Below are 22904 nucleotides of genomic sequence, written 5' to 3' on the forward strand. Positions count from 1 at the left end.
CTTGACCAAGGTCACAAGGCTAGTTTTGTGTCAAGTGTCTGAAGTCACATTTGAACTCAGATCCTCCTGACTCCATGGCCTGTGCTGTATTCACTGTGCCACCTAGTCGCCCCAGACCTGATTTCTGACCCTGAGCAAGTCACTTAACTTCACTCTCTACCTCAGTGTTCTCAACTGTAAAATAGAGATAATAATAGCACTTACTTTCCAGGATTTTTGTGAGGATGAAATGACTGTGAGGCTTTTAGTATAGTGTGACACATAGTAGGCATTTATTAAATGCTTGTTTCTTTTCTTTCTTCCTCTAGGTACCTCAATTTCCTCATATGGAAAACAAGGAGGTTGAACTAGAATCAATGGTATCAAACTGAAAAAGAGATGGATCCCTGCAGGTAACATATTGACTTAGAAAACCACAAATGAACATTAACTACATTGTATTGTATTTTTAAATTCATTTTGGCTAAACTTCTCCCAATTACATTTTAATCTGGTTTCTCCTGTATTGCAGAGGTTTGTAGCCTGTGGGGGATGAGTTCAACACTGCTGGATGAGAGGATCTCTACAAACAATCTCTGATTTGCTAGATGCTATGACAAAATCAAGGAATTTGAAGAGCCTTGGGATCAAGGCCTACATAGCTTTATCCTTTGCTGTCTGGAACCTTCCCCAGCAAGGAGAAAGAGGCAGACTTACTCAGAATCTGGAAGTCTCTTAATCTCTCAGCCCTCTCCCAGTTCAGTATAATCCTAGGTCTAAGATTTATTCTGCACTGGTCAAAGTGACTGCTTTGGTTTTTGCTTCTGAGTAGCATTGACCTCCTCTAAGTACAGTCCCTTGGGTGGTCATTTTTTTTCCAATTCACCCCTATCTCAGGTAATTTACTCTTAGAAAGGATTCTGATCCTAGTTATTTCTGCCTCAGTGTGAATTTTTATTCTTTATTGGGATGGCGGGGACAAGACATTGATATTTTAAGTGGGAAGCATTTTGTTTCCATTACTGGAATTTGATGTTTCTTGAGCAAATGAGATTGGGTTTTTTCATTTGTTTGATTTGGGGAGGGGAGGTTGGTGGGGGTGGGGTGGTCTGGATGGGTAGTAGGGTCAAGGGAAAGTCCTGGAATCTCACCACATATAATTGGCCTTTGTCACCAGGAATCAATGTCTTTGGGGGTCTAGATTGGAAGAAAATGGCTTTTGCTAATACCCAGCCTCTTACCCTATTTCAATTATACTCAGATTTACTGAGGGAAAAGGAAAAACATATATTGAGTGAAATATTTTTTTTAATTTCCTTTGAAAAATTGTATTTTTGAAAAAATGCCTTCACATATCTAGCTGGTCATTTCTTGTAACAATGTTTTGTTTTGTTTTGTTTTTTAAGAGAGAAGAAAAAAAAGTAGCTCAGCAAGACTATTTAAGCCATCTATTGTATCTGATCACATACACAAAATTCATAATACAACAGCCTCTGGAAAGGGGTGGTCTGGCTGCAGACTTTCCTAGGACTTGTTCTTAATAATAATAATAATGATAGCTACAATTTATGTAACTCCTACTATGTGCCAAGTGCTTTACAAATATCTTGCTCAACCCTTAAAACAACCCTGGAAGGGAGGGGCTGTTATCAGCCACATTTTATAGGTGAGGAAACTGAGGCAAACAGAGGTTACATAGCTTACCCAGAGTCATACAGCTAGTAAGTGTTGTCCAAAACTGGATTTGATTGAGGGTTGTCTTGATTCAAGGCCCTCTGCTCTGTCCACTGCACCACCTAGCCACCTCTAGCTCTGCCCAGTTTCCTTATGTTGACTCTAGATCAGATCACTCATGAAGAATTTGGATCTTCCCTGGCAAACAGTTAGCAGCTGCAGCCTTTGCAAAAAATTTGTTGGGCATGCAGAGATTCTAGTACAGTGCCATAGGCTTTCACTGTCTGTCAGTGACCTCTGCGTGTAATCCAAGGCATAGATTATGAGAAACCTAAAAAGCCTTTTGTAATTGGGGTTCTGATCCCTAGCCTCCCTATTCTTCTCCCTCCTCCCCTCCCTCCCTTTCCCTCACCCTCCTACTTCTTCATCATCATCTTCTCCTCCTCCTCTTCCTCCTCCTTCTCCTTTCTCTTTTTCTCTCTCATCAGTTGGAAATTTTTTTAAACCAACTTCAGAGCTTTGAAGCAATATTTTCCTTGTGTAAGACACCATCAATCTATCAGCCTTTCCTCAAGTTGAAAGTCCAAGGTGCTTGTTCCTGAGGGCAAGTTATACAAATACTTGTTTGCTTAAGATTTTGTCCCCTTGAGCAATGCCTAAAAGATTTGAGTACTGGGGATGTTTACTACCATTAGCAACTGAGTTCTGCCTTCTCCAAGACAGGAGACTAGGACTAGAAGATCCAGGTACATAAAGTTCTAGTAAATCTGGTTTGGATCAGCCATTCCACTGATACAATTCTGCTAATTACTTTTGCTTCTTACTTACTGGGATTTTACTGACCAGCCACTCTGAGAACACACCTGAGACTCCAAAGTGAAATAACTATTTGTTGGTGCTGTTGTCTAATAATAAAGAATTGTAGATTTAGAGCTGAAAGGTACCCTTGAAGTCCTCAAGTCCAACCTTCTCATTTTACAGATGGGGAAACTGAGGCCCAAAGAGGTTAAATGACTTGCCTAGGGTCACATAGCTAGTTAAGAATTTGAAGAGAGATTTGAACCCAGATCTTCCTGATGCTGTATTCACTGTATGGCTACCTCCTAATATGTGTGCTATGTTGAATCACCACAGCTAGTCAATATTGGGCTATGTGCTGTCTGTCAAGCATAATACTGACAAGCATCATGTATTACAACAATATTTGGGTATTCTTGCTAAAGACTACCTTACAAATGAAGCAAAAGCCCTTCCACTTTCATTTATTAAGCTCTACTATGTCTAAGACTCATATTCCCAAATTCAAGTATGGCCTCAGACACTTACTAGCTGTATGACCCTGGCCAAGTCACTTAACTCTGCCTTAGTTTCCCTCATCTGTAAAATGACCTGGAGAAAGAAATAGAAAGCTGCTCCAGTATCTGTGCCAAGAAAATCTCAAATGGGGTCACAAAAAGTTGGTTGGATATAACTGAAAAACAACTAATGTATAAGATAGCATGGGAGAGAATAAAGAATCAGCCCTTGAACATAGGTTCAAAGCCTGCCTCCAACATGCTGGTTCTGTGACTAGCAAATCACTGAAACTCTCAGAACCCAAGAGCAAATATCTCACACCATAAATTTCTGACAAGTTGCTGATTTGTATTGAGGAAAGCAGTTTACACACAAGGAGTTCCCTGCATGGATGGAATCACCTCCCTTCTCAGCAAAAAAGGAAAAGATATTCTTTTTGTTAGGGAGAGGGAGGGGGCACATAAATATTAAATACTACATATGAATAAAGGGGATTAAACTTTGGATAGAGAAGAGATAACAACTACTTTTTGTCTCTGACTCAGCAGATAAATGTCAGCAAGCTATTTGAGGCATATATAGACTGAATGATTTGCCCAAGCTAGTAGATGTCTGGAGCAGAATTTGAACTCAGATCTTCCTGACTCCAGGTCTAGTTCTCTATAAGTCATGCCAATTTTACTTTTGTATCAATGCTTGAAAAAATCCCAATTTTTAGTGGTGGTGTTGTTCAGTCATGTCCAATTCTTCATGACCCTGTTTGGGGTTTTCTTGGCAAAGATACTGGAGTGGTTTGCCATTTCCTTCTCCAGATCATTTTACAGATGAGGAACTGAGGTAAACAGGGTGAAGAGACTTGCCCAACTACTAAGTGTATGAGGCCAGATTTGAACTCAGAAAGAGGAGTCATCTTGACTTCAGGTCCAGCACTCTATCCACCTAACTGCCTTGGACTAGCTTATACATTTTATGTGTTCAAGACAAAGCCTGTTTATATCCAGGTATGAGGTTAGCTATTGTATTCCCACATGACTTCGTTCCACCAGGTACCAGGAACCTCTTCATCCTAGAAGATCATGTCAGCCCTAGAATTCACACCTTAGAAGGACCCTTCACCCCTGGGGCTCCTCTAAGAATCTCCATTTAAGATGGGCACACAGACCAGCCATCACTACATCTCTCACAGGATTTACTCTGGATTCCTCCATCTTTCCCTGATGCTTCTCCCCTCTACACACACACACTCCCACCTTCCTTTTATGTTGTGTCTTTCTTCTTAAAATATAAACTTCTTGAGGCCAGGAACTATATATCTTTTTGCTCATATTTGTATTCCCAGTAGTGTCTGGAACATAGTAAATGCTAAATAAATGTTTCTTGACTCACTGATTAACTGAAGGGATCTTCCAGCTCTAAATTGATGAGCTTATGCATACTATATCTTTTTCTAGTTCTCCTACTAGCTGTGTGAGTCTAGGCAAGTAACTTAGCCTCTCTTTATTATCTGTAAAATTGGGGAGAGCCTACTCTATCTGTGTCTTAGTAATGTTGGAGGGTTGAATATGTTGCTATTCTTTGAAAGAGTAGGAATAGTTACACGGCTACAAGAATTGTCATATAAGAAATGAGGAAGGGTCATTGATGAGTTATGGACTGTGGGGTTTTGCCATGCATAGGAGTACTTTCCAAATGGACTTCAGTCAATAGTTCACAAAAGTTTATGATTTTTGACAGCTGTTTTATGACTGACAAAATGGATTTGGTGAACCTCTTTTTGCTTCCAGTAGACAAGCATCCATAGGACTAAAAAGACTGCCATCACAGTTAATTATTAGCCATCCAATGACTGAATTAAGTAATGACTGGATGGATCTGGAAACTAAATTGCTGAATCTCTCCACAGGTCAGAATGGCAGGACTAGAAAATTTTGCATGGCTCATGAGGTACACCTGTAGCATTTTTTTTTCTTTTGTTTCTTCTGATCAAGAGGAAATGAGCAATGCTGATACATTGTTGGTGGAACTGTTAATTGGTCCAGCCATTCTGAAAAGCAACTTAGAATTATGTGAGAAAAGATGCTAAATTGTTGATACCCTTTGACTCAGGGGTTCTATCATGTGATGTTTAAAAAGTTCAGGAGACACAGTTTCTGGAAAATTAGTCATTTTATTAATAATGCTGTCATTTTAATAAAAGAGGTCAGTAACACTCTCAAATGTTAAAGACCCTCTTGGTGGCAGGTTTGTAACTTACATACCCTTGGAAAAGTGAGTGTACCAGAGGGTGGTACCAATCAACTCTGATTGGTTAAGTAATTCAAGAATGAATATTACAATGAGTAGTGGGCTCACTCCAATGAGGGACTGAGAGAGTGACATCATGTCTCTCTTGGAGAAAGAGATTATCTCTACACCCAGACCACCCCCCAGACTTTGACAATCACCTAGCCATAGGTTACCAAAGTGATACTGCCACTTTGGGGGTTGGGGAAGTCTCCCCCTTCTCCCATGAAATGATCCAAAGGGGGCAGTAGTTAGCCTCTGGTACAATTGAGGGGCATTGAATAAAAATAAGGAGGTGGTGGAAGCATTAGGAAAGAAGAGAAGAAAAATTTGAAAAACCATTCAGACATGTTTCATCTGTTGCACAACAGGGTTAAACTCATAGTGATTACATTATATTCCAAATAAACACACAAAATTCAAGTTATAACTTGGTGGTCAAATCTGCCAACAGATCTTAACGAGCAAGTGTTGGCAGGAGGATGTGTTGCACATTGTCAGGAAGTCCAGCATTCATAGGCAGGAATATGTGTGTGTAATGACTTGTTTACAATACAAATACTACAGGGCTATATGACACAATATTGCATCATCAAAATTTCAATGCGGGAAAAAGTAACCCCACAAATTTACAATAAATTATTAAATTTATGATGTGTCATTTATATATATTTGAAATGACACAAATTTAAAAAACTCGTTAAACTATTAAAGAAAGTAGATTTCTGGGGGGGAGGGGTGATGAGTAATTTTTTCTTTTGAAAAGTTGGGGTGGTAGGTCAAATAAGTTTGGTAAATTGTCAGACAAAGCATCTACCTCCACCCAAACTTGCTTGAGTGGAACACAATGGACTTCCCTACCTTAGATTAAATTCCTTGTAAAGTTGGGTGGGGTCTAACCAGATTAAAGAGAAAGTTAATTCAATCTTCAGAGACTTGAGTTTTCAAATGAGGACTTTAGAAAATGGGGAGAACTCTCAATCTCCCCAAATCATTCATTATTAACAATCATTTCTCTCAAATACAAGGTGTTGAACTTGAAGGAAAACAAAAAAGTTCCACATGTGCCAAAACAGTGCTCTTTGTGGTATCAAAAACAAGCAAATAAACTCAGAAATAAAGTGTGTGTTCATCAACTGAGAAATGAATGAACAAAATATTGTATACGACTCTATTAGAACACTATTGCTCTACAGGAACCAGCAAATGTGAAGATTGCAGAGAACAGTTGAAGACTGTATAGACTAATGAAGACTGAAGAAAGGGGAATCAGCTGAATAATATATACACTGACTACAATCATTTCAATATTTTCTATGAAACTCAATGACCAATAGTGGCTCTATACCATCCTCTTCTTAAAAGAAAGATGAAGACGATGGATACAGATGCTGCATGGAATTGAGAGAAAGGTCATGGTGTTGGCTGGTTTTGCTTGCCTGTTTTCCTTTGCGACCATCAAGGATTCTCCCTGGTTCTCCCCTATTATCCCTAGGGGGAGTAAGGAAATGATTGTGGTATTAAAAAATAAATAAGCAAGCCTTTTAAAAATGGGAGTGTTTAGCTATTGCCACCATGAGCTGGGTACTTTAAAAAATTACTAGCTTATTCTCTGAAATGAAAACAGCCAGTTTTTTCAAAGCAAACACTGTTGTCGATATCCTGCTTCAGTTTGACTGTGAAGCCTTATTACAAAGTACTCATGGTACTATGCCCTTACCCATATTCAAAACTTTCAGGTAAGCATTTTTTTTCTTCCACTACTAATTCTCATTCCTGTACAAGCCATAGGTTAAGCAGGTGGTGCCTTATACTCTACAGGTCCCCTTGCCATGGATTCGCTGGCTGTATTCATTTGAGTCCTAGCCTACCCCATCAGTCATGGCATTATGCAGCTCTCTAATTTACATTGTGGGGAGCTGAAAAATATTTGATTATATTCCCCACTGCATTTAAGTTTTTCCTTTCCTTGCTTAAAGACGTTTCCCCAGTTTCACATGTGTGCACAATTTTATTAGAAGCTTTGCCAACCTTCCTCCAAGAAATAGGATGGAATGCAAAGCCATTTTGCTTAAAAAAAATCACTTCTAGGAAAATGCTGTTTCTTTTCACTTTAATCTGGATAGACATAGGGGCGGAGGATCCCTCACTGCCTTGTTTTCCAAGATCCATCATACAAAATGAGGATCTTATTCACTTTCAAGGCTCCAACTATCAGCTTTGCAGAGTCACCAAACTCTCCATTCCGGCCCTTAATTCTTTCCTGAGCTTAAACCCACATCTCCACCTGCTTACTATACACATTCACCTGGATGTTTAGCCAACTCCCCCTGCTCAGTGCCTAACACAGTGCATTTTGTTTTAGTCCCTACTTATTATACATTTGTTGGCAATTGAAACTGAATGCTGGGAAAACAACAATACTGACTGTTGACAAGCTTGACCCTAAAGAGACAGAAGAAGATAACTCACCATATTTCTTTGCAGAAGTGGGGAGAGGGGGAAAACATGGGTGGAGACTGCTACATGCAATGTCAGTCTTTTTCATAAAGTTCCATTTTGCTGAACTTTTTTTCTTCTTTTAAAAAATTCTTTTCCTTTTCTAGGAAGGAAAGAGGAAAGTGGTACAGTGGGAAATGTAGGTGACATAAAAATAAAAGATCTCAATAAAATTAATTTGGATTGTAAAGAGTTAAGAAGAGAGTGAGAGGAGATGAAGGAGAGGTACCTATTGTAGATGGTCTTTTCAAGGCATTTATTCATAAAGGGCAGAAGAAATATAGGACAATAGTTTTCAGGAATGGTAGGACCCAGTGGGGATTTTTTTCAGGATGGAGGAGATGTAGGCGTGTTTGTAGGCAGTAGGGAATGTCAGTGGACAGGGAGAGATTGAAAATAAGTGATAGAATGGGGAGGACAGAAGGGACAATCTGTTGGAGGAGATGGGATGAAATGGGATCACTTGAGCAGGTAGAGGGGTTAGCCTTGGTAAGGAGTAAGGCACCTCTTCATATGAGACAGGAGTCAAAGAGGAGATAGCAGAGGAAGGTGACAAAAAACAAAGGAGTCATAAGAGACAAGGGAAAGCAGAGAAGTGGGAGCTTACTGTGACTATCCTTAATTTTTACCACTGAGAAAAAGAAGGAAATCTGGTCTGGGGAACTGATTTTGGGAGTAGGGTAATTAATTTGAGTTATGTTCAATTCTCTTCCATTCATTAACAAATGCTAATTTTTCAAAAATTAATTTTATAGTACTTAATAAATTTTGTTGACTAACTAGATATTTCTAAGGTTTCTCCAGCACTAAATCTTATGACACTAAGTATTAAATGAATTCTAAAACACATTTCCACGTAAGCCATGCTGTGAAAGAAAACACAAACTCCCCTCTCCCCACATAAAGAAAGTAAAGAATAAGTATCTTTGATTTGCATTCAGGTTCCACCAGTTCTGGAGATGGACAGATCCTTTTATCATAAGTAGGACATGTTGAAATGCTTTCAGATTACTTTCCATCCCCTCTGTATATATCTTGTGTGTGTGTGTGTGTGTGTGTGTGTGTGTGTGTGTGTGTGTGTGTGTGTGTACTGGTCTTCTTCATTAGAATATAAGCTACTTGCTGCCAGGGACTGTTTTTGCTTTTTTCTTTAATCTCTAGAATTTAACATAGTGTCTGACATATAGTAAGTACTTAATTTGGTTGATTAACTAGATATTTCTAAGGTTTCGCCAGCACTAAATCTTATGACACTAAGTGTTAAGTGAATTCTATAGGAATTCAAAAGAAAGATAATCCAGGGGTATAGCAGTCAAAGGAGACTTTATGCGAGAAGCATGGCTTGAGTTGGAAATTGAAGGCTATCTGAGCTCAAATCTGGCTTCAGACACTTATTAGCTGTGTAACCATGGTCAAGTCACTTAACCCCAAATTGCCTCAAAAAAAATTGCAGGCTGTGTAGGATTAGAGTGGAAACAGAGAGCATTCCAGGCACTCAACCAATTACAAGCATTTCTTGAGTGTCTTCAATGTCCCAGGCAATGGGATGGACCCTAGAGATGCTATGTTCTTACCTCAGGGAGCTCATATTCTATTGAGGAATCACAACATAAACATCATTCACTGCTCCCCCACAGCCCAACAAACCTTTCTCTCATCGCTCCCATATACTTTATCTTTTAGAGATTTTGAATTTAGTCAAAAATAGGACTTCACTTTTCACAAGAGCAATGAATTGTACTTATATTATTAGTTTTCCAAACTAATGACAGTACCCAAATGTTCCTCACTAAAACAGAGTGTTATTGTTGTTCAGTTGTTTGACTTGTGTCTGACTCTTCATGACTCTGGGGTTTTCTTGTCAGAGATACTGGAGTGGTTTGCCATTTCCCTCTCCAGTTCATTTTACAGATGAGGAAACTGAGGTAAACTGGGTTAAGTGACTTGCCCAGGGTCACAGAGCTAGTAAGTTTCTGTGGCCAGATTTGAACTCAAGAAGATGAGTCTTCCTGACTCCAAGTCTGGTACTCCATCCACTGTGTCACCTAGCCACCCAAAACAGCTTATAGAACTGCTGCAAGCTCTATAGAGAGAATTTAATGCTCACCCCAAAGAGACTGAGTGATAGCCAAGCAGTAGCTTGAGACCCATTCTGTATCCCATGGAAAAAGAGCCTTATCTGGGGCAATTATATTGGACACTTTCCCAGTGATTTCTTTCAGACTCCTGCCACTGGAAAGCTTAGTTTCCTGACTTGGAAGAAGGACTCTCAGGATAGGGAACATCTGACACTGTCGTTCCATTTTGGGGGGCTATTTGAGGGCACCAATTAAACTTGGATATAATGGTAGGATTTTGTGCATTTATGTTTTGTCTAGACACCAAGGACTGAAACCTGGACCAGGGTCACACAGCTAGTAAGTGTCTGAGGCCAGATTTGAGCTCAGACAGTCTTCAATTTCCAACTCAAGCCGTGCTTCTTGCATAAAGTCTCCTTTGACTGCTATACCCCTGGATTATCTTTCTTTTGAATTCCTATAGAATTCATTTAACACTTAGTGTCATAAGATTTAGTGCTGGCGAAACCTTAAAAATATCTAGTTAATCAACCAAATTAAGTACTTACTATATGTCAGACACTATGTTAAATTCTAGAGATTAAAGAAAAAAGCAAAAACAGTCCCTGGCAGCAAGTAGCTTATATTCTAATGAAGAAGACCAGTACACACACACACACACACACACACACACACACACACACACACACACACACACAAGATATATACAGAGGGGATGGAAAGTAATCTGAAAGCATTTCAACATGTCCTACTTATGATAACAGGATCTGTCCATCTCCAGAACTGGTGGAACCTGAATGCAAATCAAAGATACTTATTCTTTACTTTCTTTATGTGGGGAGAGGGGAGTTTGTGTTTTCTTTCACAGCATGGCTTACGTGGAAATGTGTTTTGCATGACTACACATGTATAACCTATGTCAAATTGCTTGCCTTCTCAATGGGAGGGGAGGGGAGTAAGGAAGAAAAATGTGGAACTCAAAATTTGAAAAAAGAATGTTAAAATTATTTTTACATGCAATTGGGGGAAATAAAATATTAAATAAATATATTCAGTGTAAAAAAAAAAAAAAGACTTCCTGCAGAAGGTGGTATTTGACCTGAGTCTTAAAAAAAGCCCTTCCTAGAATCTGTAAAATTAGGAGTTTATAGCTAAGGAAATTGAGTCTCAGAGAGCTAATGTGACTTGGCCATAGTCATATCTATAATAAATCTCAGAGTCGGCTTTGAACCTAAGTTCTCTGATTCCAAGTCTAGGACTGGTACCACTATCCCATAATGCCTCTCTTCATCACATTTGACCTGGTATTACCATTTAACTTTTCATGCATTTTTAAGGGCATGGCCTAGACGAGAGTGTCTTAACCTCTTCTGCATCATAGACTGCTTTGGCATTCTGACAAAACCTCAAGCTAAGTTTTTAAAACACATAAAATAAAATATATAGGATAACAAAGTTAGTGACAATAAAGTTGCATTCCCATACAAGTTCACAGGACCTCGAAATCCATGCACCTCCTGAGTGTGGTTGGACCAGACTAAGAATCCCTGTCCTAAACTTCTAGACACATGGCAGAAATTTGACAAGCATTTGCTTATGAGTTGATTAGTCCATCAACAAATATACCCCATATACCAGCAAATAAACACAGTTGTATTAGGTGATCTGGTACTTTGACCACATGACCTAGAGGGCCTTATGGCTGGGGCTACGTATTCTCTATTAAACTTCTTCTTACAGGTTTGTGACGTCCCCCTGCCAAGAGTAGAATGAGCTTGCCCTTTTTTAGGGGAGGGCCATGATTTATTTTTGAGGGGAGGGGGTAGGTCTATCCTTTTCATTCATGCCTTCTTTAATACTTCATCATGATAGTAAGATGTTCTTGGATTCTCAAAAGGCTATGATAGTGAAATGCTAGTTCTGGTCTGACAAGTTCTGGCCACTTTGAAGGCCTTTGAGTTTAGCCCTGTCCACCACAGCCTGTGGTGTCTTCCAATGGAAGGCCCTGTTAAAATTTAGAGAGGCTGACTGATCCTTCAAGTTGGACTCGAGATAATGGAATGGGCACCATGGCAACTCTTAAAAACTGTTTTCTACTACAGAAAAGGGTTATGATCTGCCCTGGCAGAGGAGATACCCACGCCAACAAAATTATAGACTTGTTAACTGACCGACAAATCCTAGAAGGTTTGAAGTGAGCAAATATTCATTTTCCCACATATACATACATACATATAAGCACATATATATTTGTATATGTATATATGTGTGTGTTTTGTATTACAGACATATTAGAGAAAGGTATATACATAGAGGCAGAGACAGAGAGAGGCATAAAGACAGAGAGAAAAGAGAAAAAGAGATAAGAGAGAGAAAAACAAAGGTAGAAACAATGGGGAGAGATAAAGACAGAGGAGAAAGAGAGAAACAGGAGAGAGGGGAGAGAGACAGAAAACATAGAGACAAAGAGACAGACAGAGAGTGCAAAAGTGTTGTTTTTTAGACAACAGTAGGTTGTTAATAGAGGCTAGAAGGCCTTCCTTAAAGTCAGGAATCCCTATGCTCAAATCTTGCCTCTGGTACATGCTGGCTATGTCACTGTGGGTAAGTCATGTGGATTCAGTTGCTTTAATCCCCAAACTCTTTAAAACTATAAAAAGGATTACAAAAGAATTGTCAGCAATAGAGGGAGTTATTTGCCCCATTGAAATCACAAGTACACACACACACCCCCCACACACACGACAATCTGTATCCTTTAGTACATCAGTAGCCACAACTCTATGAGACTTTTCTGATATCTCAATAACCTGACTATAAATCTTCAATCTCGTATCAGAATACCTGAATTTAATTGTGTTGAGATGATTTTAGGGTGCCTTGTATTCCATTTGACTTTGAAACTTTTTGGTTTGGAGAATTAAGAGCAGAGCCATGGGTAGGAGTCTATTTACTTAATTACGTCAATAAACATTGGATCACCATAGAAGAAAGTAACCGATTAGCTGATTCTAGAGCCTTCAACCTCCAAGACAGTGGTTGAGTTTCTTAGGTTTTATCATAATTTAATCTCCCTCACCTCTCCCACCACTTTCACCCCTACAGTCCCTCCTTATACCCAATTCATATGCCAGGTTAGCAGAAAAGGATGGTGATTTTGGTCATTTTCTGATATGTCTCCTGTGGGGAAGACAGGCTGGAGAAACACAGGTGGGAAAGTATATCTTTATTGTTTATTTCAAAAGGGCACTGCCAATCAAGATGTTGTAGGTATAACTGCTACTCAAGATGCATCAGTTCATGGCGGCTCATTTATACAACCCCCAAAAATAGCATCTCAGGACAAACACACACACACACACACACACACACACACACACACACACGGAATGACTATAAAGCTACATGTCCAGAGGCTGTGGTCTGGATGCCTCCTTGCCCCATTCCTCATGATCCTGGATGTCTCAGATTAGGCCTTATGGGATTCTAACTTCCCTCATGGAAGTTAGAATACATCAAATAAAGACCTATTTCTTTTAGTACTTACTGGCTGGACTATGAACATCTCCAAGCCTCCCAAAGTAGCAGCAATGGACTTGTACACTCCAGAGAATAGTCAACTGAATCCTTCTATATGGGGTTACTGTATAGATATGGTTCCAAAAGATTTTTAATGTTTTCAAAAATCAAATCTGTCCTCAAAAGACAAGGATTTGCTCAAAAGAGAATATATCACATATAAAAAGGTCATTTAAGAGGGGGAGATTCCGAAATGTTGGAAACAATGGTAGTATGGGAGGGGCTGGGATAGAGTAAGAAGAGTTAAAGAACCCCTTTTAATAACAATACTCACTTGTGTGTGTGTGTGTGTGTACACACACACATTTTCTGGTATGTTGTGGGGTTTTTTTAGTAGCCTACAGCAGTTTTATTATTTTATACTTACACATCTCATTTGGATAATTAACCACCCATCTCCTATTGGTGTAACTGTGTTAACTGATTTGATTTCAATTCCATCAAGCAACATTTTTTTTAAAAGTTATGTACTCCATGAGAAGCAGTATGGCTTATATGTGTATTCAATATTCCTTTGCTTTTCTTGGCCATAATCCTATTACTAAAGAGATAGCAAAGTCAATGGCCAACTAGTTTATTACACCAAAGAATATGAAAGCTCTTCATATACTTGGGGACTATTATCATTTCCTCCAATCCAGCCCCGGCCTTCTCTTCTCCAAGTCAAACAACCCTAGGTCCTTCATCTAATTCACCATCTTGGTCACTTTCCTCCAGACTCCAGCTTGTCAATATCCTTTTAAAAATGTGGTGCCCAGAACATAACACAATGCTCCAAGGGTGTTCTGATCAGTATAGAGCACAATGGGATTATCATGTCCTTCATGATGAATAAAATACATCTCTTAATGGAGCCCAGGATGGCAACAATCTTTTCAGTGCCCATACTGGAAATAAGGTTGTATATGGTCATCCAGCACCAAGCACAGAGATCTGCATAGCAGGTACTTAACAAATGATTGCTAAAAGAGAAAGGAAGGAAGGGAAGGAAGGAAGAAAGAAAGAAAGGAAGAAAGAAAGAAAGAGAGAAAGAAAGAAGGAAAAAAAGAAAGAACAGAAGGAAGGAAAAAGAAAGGACAGAAAAGGTGGGAAGAAGAAAGGATAGATATGGAATAAGCTAGTTATACAATAATTTTCTTTCTGACATACAGGAATGTCATGCCACAAAGAGAGAAAATTGCTTGCATGAGAAGTTTCCTTCAACATACTGCCACCATGTCTTCTGTTTGAATACTAAGGCATTCATTCAACAGAGACTGAGAGAAGCAAGACTTTTTTGTATTACCAGAGCAATAATACAGGACTTATTGTTAAAGTGCTGTGTCTCTTCTCTTTCCAGCCCTTTCCCAATACTATGTGTAACACTGCAACAGCACCAGCAGTGCTTGGACTGGTCTGGGAATGGGGTAAGGGAATTGAGGAGTGAACAATATGGTTGGCGACAAATGCCAGTATTTCCCAATCTCTCTCTCTCTGTCTCTCTCTTTCTGTGTCTCTGTCTGTCTGCCTGTCTGTCTGTCTCTCCCTCCCCCCCCTCCATGAGACTCCTATGACCTTACCTGGGCACAGTTGGGCAGCTTGTCAGGGAAGAAATATTCCCTCTACTTCCTTGGCTATGTATGAATCCAGACAGCTTTCTTATCCATATACCTAATTTCTCTGAAAACGTTTTATGTACATATAGATATAGATATATACATATATACCCTAGTACAAACATATGTATACATACATAAATATATGTATATATACACACATAAACACACACAGAGAAAAAGAGATCATATATACACAATTTGGATTTGGTCTCAAGCTATAATTTCTTTGCTATAGGGAACTCTGAGTGTGAAATTCCCTCCACTGGTGCAGACTGGCAACTTACGTGTAACTAAAAATCTTGGGGAGTTGCCTGGAGCACTGAGGCGTTGAACAGCTTTCCTGGGGTCACACAGCTAGAGTACAGAAACAGCAGGACTTGAACCCAGGGGATCTTGGAATCCCACCTGGCTCTCTATCCAATGCTCCCCACTTCCATACACACAAACATACTTATGGCATAAGAAACTCAATTTGAGGTACAAATATTTGCTGTGTACCCTACCAACCAAGACAGCCAATGCTGCTATCCCTTGTCCACAGGCCACTATGCTCTTTTGCTATCCCGTTGTAGTCTGGAGTATGATTAATTCAGCCAAGATGCATTCTTGCTCTCATCCCTCATGTTAACAGGGTGGTCACATTCATTCTCCAAAATTCATTCTCCTTACTCAAAATGTAAACTCCCAACTTTGCACTTTCACAGAATCCATCCTTCCTACATGGAATTTCCCTCCTCATCTCTACTTCCCAGAATTCTTTTCTTCCTTTATTACTCAGCTCAGAGGACACTTCCTACATGAAGCCTTCGCGTGATCCCCGCAGGTGCTGGCAGTCTCTTCTTCCTCGAATCACCTGTATTTGTATTTTTATTGTATTGTATTATATTGTATATATGTTATATATACAATATAATAACATACAGTATATATACAATATAAATATATACAATATAATATACAGTATATATTGTATATACAAAATATAATAATATACAATATAAATATATACTATGATATACAGTATATGTTATATATACAATATAACATACAGTATATATACAATATAAATATATACACTATGATATACAGTATATATTGTATATACACAATATAATAATATACCGTATATACTGTATAAATATATACTATGATATACAGTATATATCATATATACAATATAATTATATTGTATATGTATTTTTCTGTTAACCTGCTGCACTGCCCTTTCCTCAAGTAGAGTGTAAGTTCCTTGAGGGTAAGGAACTGGTTTGGTTTTCTTCCTGTATCCTTAGTATCTGGTACTTAATAAATGTTTGTTGAATTGAATAGGATTGAATGAGATGGCATGGAACTGAGCTGAATCCTTTCAAGTTTGGCCCCTAACAGAGCTTTTCATCACCTGCCACAGGTACAGCACAGTAAAGACAATCGTGCTATTTTCTGTGGACTCTAGAACATATCGCCTCTGTATGAACTCGTTACACACAGTTGCACAAAAATATATAACATGTGAAAGTTATGTATTTGTTGTTGTTGTCTAGTTGTTTCTCACTCGTGTCTGAGTCTTCATGACCCCATTTGGGGTGTTCTTGGTAAAGACACGAGAGTGGTTTGCCATTTCCTTCTCCAATTTATTTTATATATGAGAAAACTGAGGAAAACAGGGTTAAGTGACTTGTCCAAGGTCACACAGCTGTAAATGTTTGAGGCCAGATTTGAACTCAGGAAAACGAATCTTCCTGACTCTTAACCTGGCACTCTATCCTTTTCACCACCCAGCGGCCACTTATCATGTGCATATGTATGTGTGTACATACACACATATTTGATATTTAGTGATATATGTGATATATAGTGATATTTATGAGTATATATAATTATGAGTATAGGTATTTATGAGTTGTTATGGTTTGACCTTTGTTCTTCAATAGGACCAATGCATCACAAGGACGATATCTTGCCTCGGCTCATGAATTAGGCTTAAGTGAAGCATAGTCTATGAGTATACCGTGTTTCCCCGATAATAAGACTTATCCCGAAAATAAGCCCTCCCCTTACTGTGTAAGATTCCTCTAAAATAAGCCCTCCCCCGAAAATAAGCCCTATTGAGATTGCTACTGTAGTGAAGGTGATCCCCTGCGCTATACGCTACATTACGGTACCCTCTGTATGCACTGTCCCCCCTTCCCCCACCCCGTGAAACGCACGCCTCGCTCCGAGCTGCATCCAATCAGAGCTGCAGCAGTGAGCGCATCATCCTGTTCTTCCCCAGTGATTTGCTTATTGAATAAAGGTACATTTTTTTGTTCACATTTACCTGTTTATTAAAATTGCTGTCAATGTTCATTAAAATAAGCCCTCCCCTGAAAATAAGCCCTCTGGTGTTTTTCTGTCCAAAAAAATTAATAAGACAGTGTCTTATTATCAGGGAAACACGGTGTATATATATATATATCATAACATTTTCCTGGAAGTGCCTCCTTTTCTTTCTGGTTTATGGAAGTCATTGGCCTTTCCTTTCCTTCTAGGCTCTGCCCACAGCAGTAGGACCCTTATTTTTACACTCAAAGTCACACTGTCAGGAGGTCTCAGCCTCTGACTGTGTGTGGGAGGGTCTTCTGAGGATGGTTCCATCCATTCAGATGGGTCCAATTACAGGTGAGCCTCCCTCACCCCTGCTCCAAGTGAAAATATTACTGGTTAGAGCCCCACAAGAAGTGTCACAACCCTCTCTTTAGGCCACAGCACTTTAGTTTACAGTGGCTAAACAGTTTTAGTAGTAGCCGAGGAGACACAAACTGTCTTCTGTTTCATTTCTTCCTTTCCTGTCTTTCCCATTCCCTTTCCCCCATATATTTCCCTCCGAGGGCAATGAAAAGTCAAGCTAGCAGTGGTGACTGTGGGAGCCAATATGCATCCTACACTTTCTGCTTTTGCTTGGAGGAAGGTTTTGCCTGAGAAATATCAGAATTCATAGTCACCCTGTCTTGTAGATCCCCTCCTTATGTCCCAGCAGCCTTGTCCTTGACCTCCCGGGGGGGGGGTACAACCGGCTCTTCTCAGGATGGGCTCAGTGGCCACCTAGCCCACATACAGCAGCTGATCCTTTGGCCACTTGATGACTCAGCCTGACCCAGCTGTGCACGGGAGAAGTGATGAGATCACAATCCAAGGTGGAAAGCTAATCACAGACATGACTGGCCCTTGCTTCTTAATTCCTAAAAATAGAGGCCTAGTTCCTGATCTCTGCTGGAGAGAGAGGGCAGGCCCACTGTGTGTGCAGGAAATCACATGGGGGGTCAGGGAATGACCCCAGTTATTTATGACCATATCAGAGCTGTTACCTGAGTCTTGACAGTACAAGACTTATATAGTACTTTATAGCAAGAAATACAGTTAATCAGAAGAGAAAACATAACCCTCTCCATCCCCTCCGTGACCTCAGGCAAATTCTGCCCAGTGTTTTGAGAGCACTAACTGGATCTCCCTGTTCCAACCCAGCTTTAACCACCATGTCCTTTTTCCACTTCTGTTCGGCCTGCTACCCAACATCTCCCCCTTCTCGCCCAAACCTCCCATAGTTAAGTAGTCCCTGATGGAGAAGAGGTCTGGGACATGAGCCCTGCCCTCTGGCCTGTATTTGGCCTCTGCACCTCACCTCTCCAGCCTTCTCCTAGGACTAGGAGGCCAGTTCATGCAGAACACCCACCCCACAGCAAACCAATACCATCCACACAAGACTGAAGCCCAACCAAGAATCCTTTCCCATTCCCAGCCCCGAGCTGGAATGTCCCCACATCCCACACACTCAGCTTCCCTGACATTCCTGTAGCTTCTACTATTAGTTACTTCTTTCATCACTCAGCTTTCTCAGGGTCAGGTCTATCTCCATATTCCAGTGTTTGCACATGTATGGATTCTGGCCCTCTGGTAACATTGCGCCAGGCCCCCCCCCCCCAACCCTCTGTGCCATTTTCAGGTTTGATAAATACCTCTACTTTTCTTTGATGCTGACTTGACTTGGCAGGCATTTACCGAATAGTATACTTGGCCCAGAATCCTACCATCACTGAATATTTTCTTCCTTCACTTACTTTCCACCTCCTGAATCCTGTCTGGAAATGATGCTGTTTCTAGCAGTCCTTGACAAAGAAAATACCTCCATTTTACCAAAGGAAAGTAAACACCACCAAAATCTTAGGAAGCCAGATTTCATTAAGTAGCCTAAAACCTGAAGAAGCAATAGTTGTCTTTTTCTTTTTAGTGGAAGATTCAAAGTTACTACACGTTACTAATTAATCCAAAAACTTGAGTGGTTGACTTTATAGGTCATTGAGCAAGCCTGTGAGTGTTCACAAAATTCCATCCAGCTCGGAGTTTGAATGTCACATCTATTTATGTAGGGAAAGGAGTTTGAATTTTTCTCTTGCCCAGAGGGAGTTTCATCTGGGAAGCAGACACTAGGGAGTGCTAGAGCCAATGATGTTTCTTTCTATTAAAATTTAGAGCAAGCAAATCTGGCCCCAGAAGACAAAACAAACCGGACTTTGGCAGCTTGATCACGGCAGGAGGAACTAGGCAAGGGGGTGGGATCTGTCCAGATGACAGAGGGAGAGAGAAGACCAAGGAGAGAGTTAAGGGTTGCGTGAGGGAAAATACATAAGAAAAACATTCAAGAAGTTGTTTTCCTGGCTAACCAAGAGTTCTGCTCCAGGGAAGAGTCAAGATAACTTGTGCAACCAGACACCACAATATATACTTTAAACCTGCACAAACACACACTGAAGGTTATGCACACATACATATACCCCTGAAAGTCAAAATCACTTGTTATCAACAAAACAAACAGACATCTGGGCAAATGAAATGGAAGGATACACACACACTCACCTGACACAAGGATAAACAAACAGGTTGTCAAAATCTGTCTCTTCTATCTGTAACCAGGCAGCAGAGAGCTTTCTTCCCAGGCCCTGCGGATGTCTTTAGAAACTCATTGTTTTCTCCGGCTTCTGCCTTTATTTTTAACCCAATTAAATCCATACATATACAGACTCTGTGAAGCCTGTTGAGTTGGGGCTTAAGTCAGAGGCTCCGATTTTTGTTAACTAGCTTGGGGTGAGTTTAGGAAAAGGGGAATATCAGAGCAGTTGTATAGGTTAGGGGAAGAACATGAGGAAGGAGAAGAGAGGACAATGCATAGACCTGAATGTTGGCACCCTGGTACAAAGCTGTGGTTGCTCCACCCTAATTACAACTCTTGACATGTGTGTGTATCCAGTTATATGGTACTGGTCCCCCTGAAAGGAGAGTGGTTAAGGAGGGATAACCTGATGGTTGGAGGGATAAGAGCTAGTCTTTTTTTTAAGGCTATAAAATTTTGTTTCACCTCCTTTGAGCTGGAAATACTCCAAACCGGGGAGCCAAATATACAGAAATATGCAAAAGTAGCAGGGCCCCGCTGCTGTTCTGGGTTGTTCCTTCCCTTCTCCCCTACCCCCACCTCCAGGCTTTCTGTTGAATCCCACCATGCTATTTGGGTGGTGGGAGGCCTAGGAGTTACAAAAATTGAGTTACAGGCAGACAGGGTGTGGGATACTTGAGGTCATGAAGCATCCTTCAGCACATGGGCTTGGGCATTAGTCCTTGTGGTCTGGCTGACTGCCAACGCAAGTTATTACATCTGCCCACCTGGAATCCTCCAGAAAGTTCAACACGAATGGTGCATTCTGTACTGTCTGTTTTAGGTGCAATAGTTGTTTTATGCTATCTGGCACCTGATAAATTCTACCCCAGCGGCTGTCCCCTCTCAGCTGAGTGCCTCAGCTCTTTCAGAAATAAACCACATTTCCCTGATGTTGATTCTAATGAAAAATTAGCCTTTTAACTCCAAAGGATTAGTATGAAACATAGGTTTTTGAATTCAGAAAATGAAAAACTCTTGTATGATTATATGGAATTTCAATGGATTTATTCATAAATGTGCTTTTCTGATCATGATAGAATCAGAGGCCCTGACTTCAAATTTGAGATCCTGCTAGTTATTAGCTGTGTGGCCTTGGGAAAGTCATTTGACTTCTCTGGGCCTCAGTTTCCTCATCTGCAAAATAAGGAAGTAGGGCTAGATGGTATCTGAAGTTCTTCCTAGCCCTAAGTCCTACAATCCTAACCTTGTACTTCAGTTACACAAGAAAACAATCCTTATTGAAAGTCAACTTGAAGCATGGATCACCCTTCAGATTCACAAGATGAATAAAGTATGGAACAATTTGTTTTGAGCGATGCGGAGACTCGATTTTCAAAGTGAAATCTGTCGTGTTAGACCACGAACGGGATAAAGCACACTGTTAACTATTAAATAACAATTAGACAGCTAGGTGGATCAATGAGAAGTACACAGCACAGCATCTGGAATATAGTAGGTCCTGTAGGCCTTCTCACTCCTCCTTTTTCTTCTTCATTGTTGTCCACCTCTTCATGACCCCCATTTGGGGCTGTCTTAGCAAAGATACTGGAACAGTGTGCTGTTTTCTTCTACAGCTCATTTTACAGATGAGGAAACTGAGGCAAACAGTGTTAAGTGACTTGCCCATGGACACACAGCCAGTAAGTGTCTGGAGTCAGATTTGAACTCAAGAAGAGGAGTCTTGTCCTGGCATTCAATCTGCTACACCACCTAGCTGCCCCATTATTATTATATACTGTTTATTATGAGGAGAAAATTTCCAGGAGCTACATGTGTGAAGTCAATTCCCTAGGACTGGCAGAAATTCTTCCTGTCTGAGGGGTGGCAAGCTGTCCAGTGGCAGGGGGGGAAATTATGGATCAGGGACTGCATCCCAAAAGCAAGGAGACCAGCTGTATAAGGATGCCAGCTAATACCAATGCTGTCACTAGACAAATCATTCCTCACCAAAACTTTTGACTCAATCAATTGGATTCTCTTTCCAACAGAAACATATCTCTGATTTTTGCTTTATGAAAGTTCATTTTACAGGCCACTTTACCAGAAGGCCTCTATTTTCTAAAGTGAGGGATACCTGTAACTAGTTGCATGTATGTGTCTGAATTTACATTTACCTGTACAGAGAAAAGAGAAGAATATTGGCCTTGAGAAGTATTGAACCCACCACTCTGCTACTAACTACCCTCTTCAAAAAAAAAGAAAAAGAAAAAGACTTGACATTTTTTTTTTTTTTTTAAGCAATCGGGGTTAAGTAACTTGCTTAAGGTTACATGGCCAGTTATTTCTGGGTGTGGTGCTAAGTATCTGAGCCCGGACTTGATCCCCAGGTCATCCCAACACTGGAGCCGGTGCTCTTACTTGCTGAGCCACCTGGCCTCCCCTAAGCAATTGGGGTTAAGTAACTTGCTCAAGGTTACACGGCCAGGTGTTTCTGGGGGGGGGTGCTAAGTGTCTGATCCCGGATTCGCTCCCCAGGTCATCCCAACGCTGGAGCCGGTGCTCTTACTTGCTGTGCTACCTGGCCACCCCAAGACTTGAAGTTTTTAGGAAGGAAATTTTCACCTTAACCCTCAGTATGCTTTAATGTAAACAACTCTCCTTACCTCCAATCTCCCAATCAAGAAGAATTAGCTTCTATCTAGCCTCCATTTCATGTCAAATTCTATTTCCTCCTGTTCCAGTCAAGATGATTAGAGAAGAGCTAATCATCTCAAGGGATATTAAATTCACCTCTTCTCCTGGATCCCCTCTCCTCTGGGCTTTTGAGACACTGCTCTCACTGTTCTTCTCCTGTCTGTCTGACCATTCCTCCTTCTCCTTCATCCAGGACACACCCACTATCATGGGTATCCCTCAAAGCTCAGTTCTCTTCTCTTTCTATGCCATGTCATTCGTGTATGGGGAATTCATGGGTGTATGGGGAGTTCATGGGTGTATGGGGAGTTCATGGGT

This window comes from Petaurus breviceps, unplaced genomic scaffold, assembly GCF_028583685.1.
Source record: "Petaurus breviceps papuanus isolate PSGF00001 unplaced genomic scaffold, PetGlider_PUasm1.0 175, whole genome shotgun sequence".
NCBI classification, from domain to species: Eukaryota; Metazoa; Chordata; class Mammalia; order Diprotodontia; family Petauridae; genus Petaurus; species Petaurus breviceps.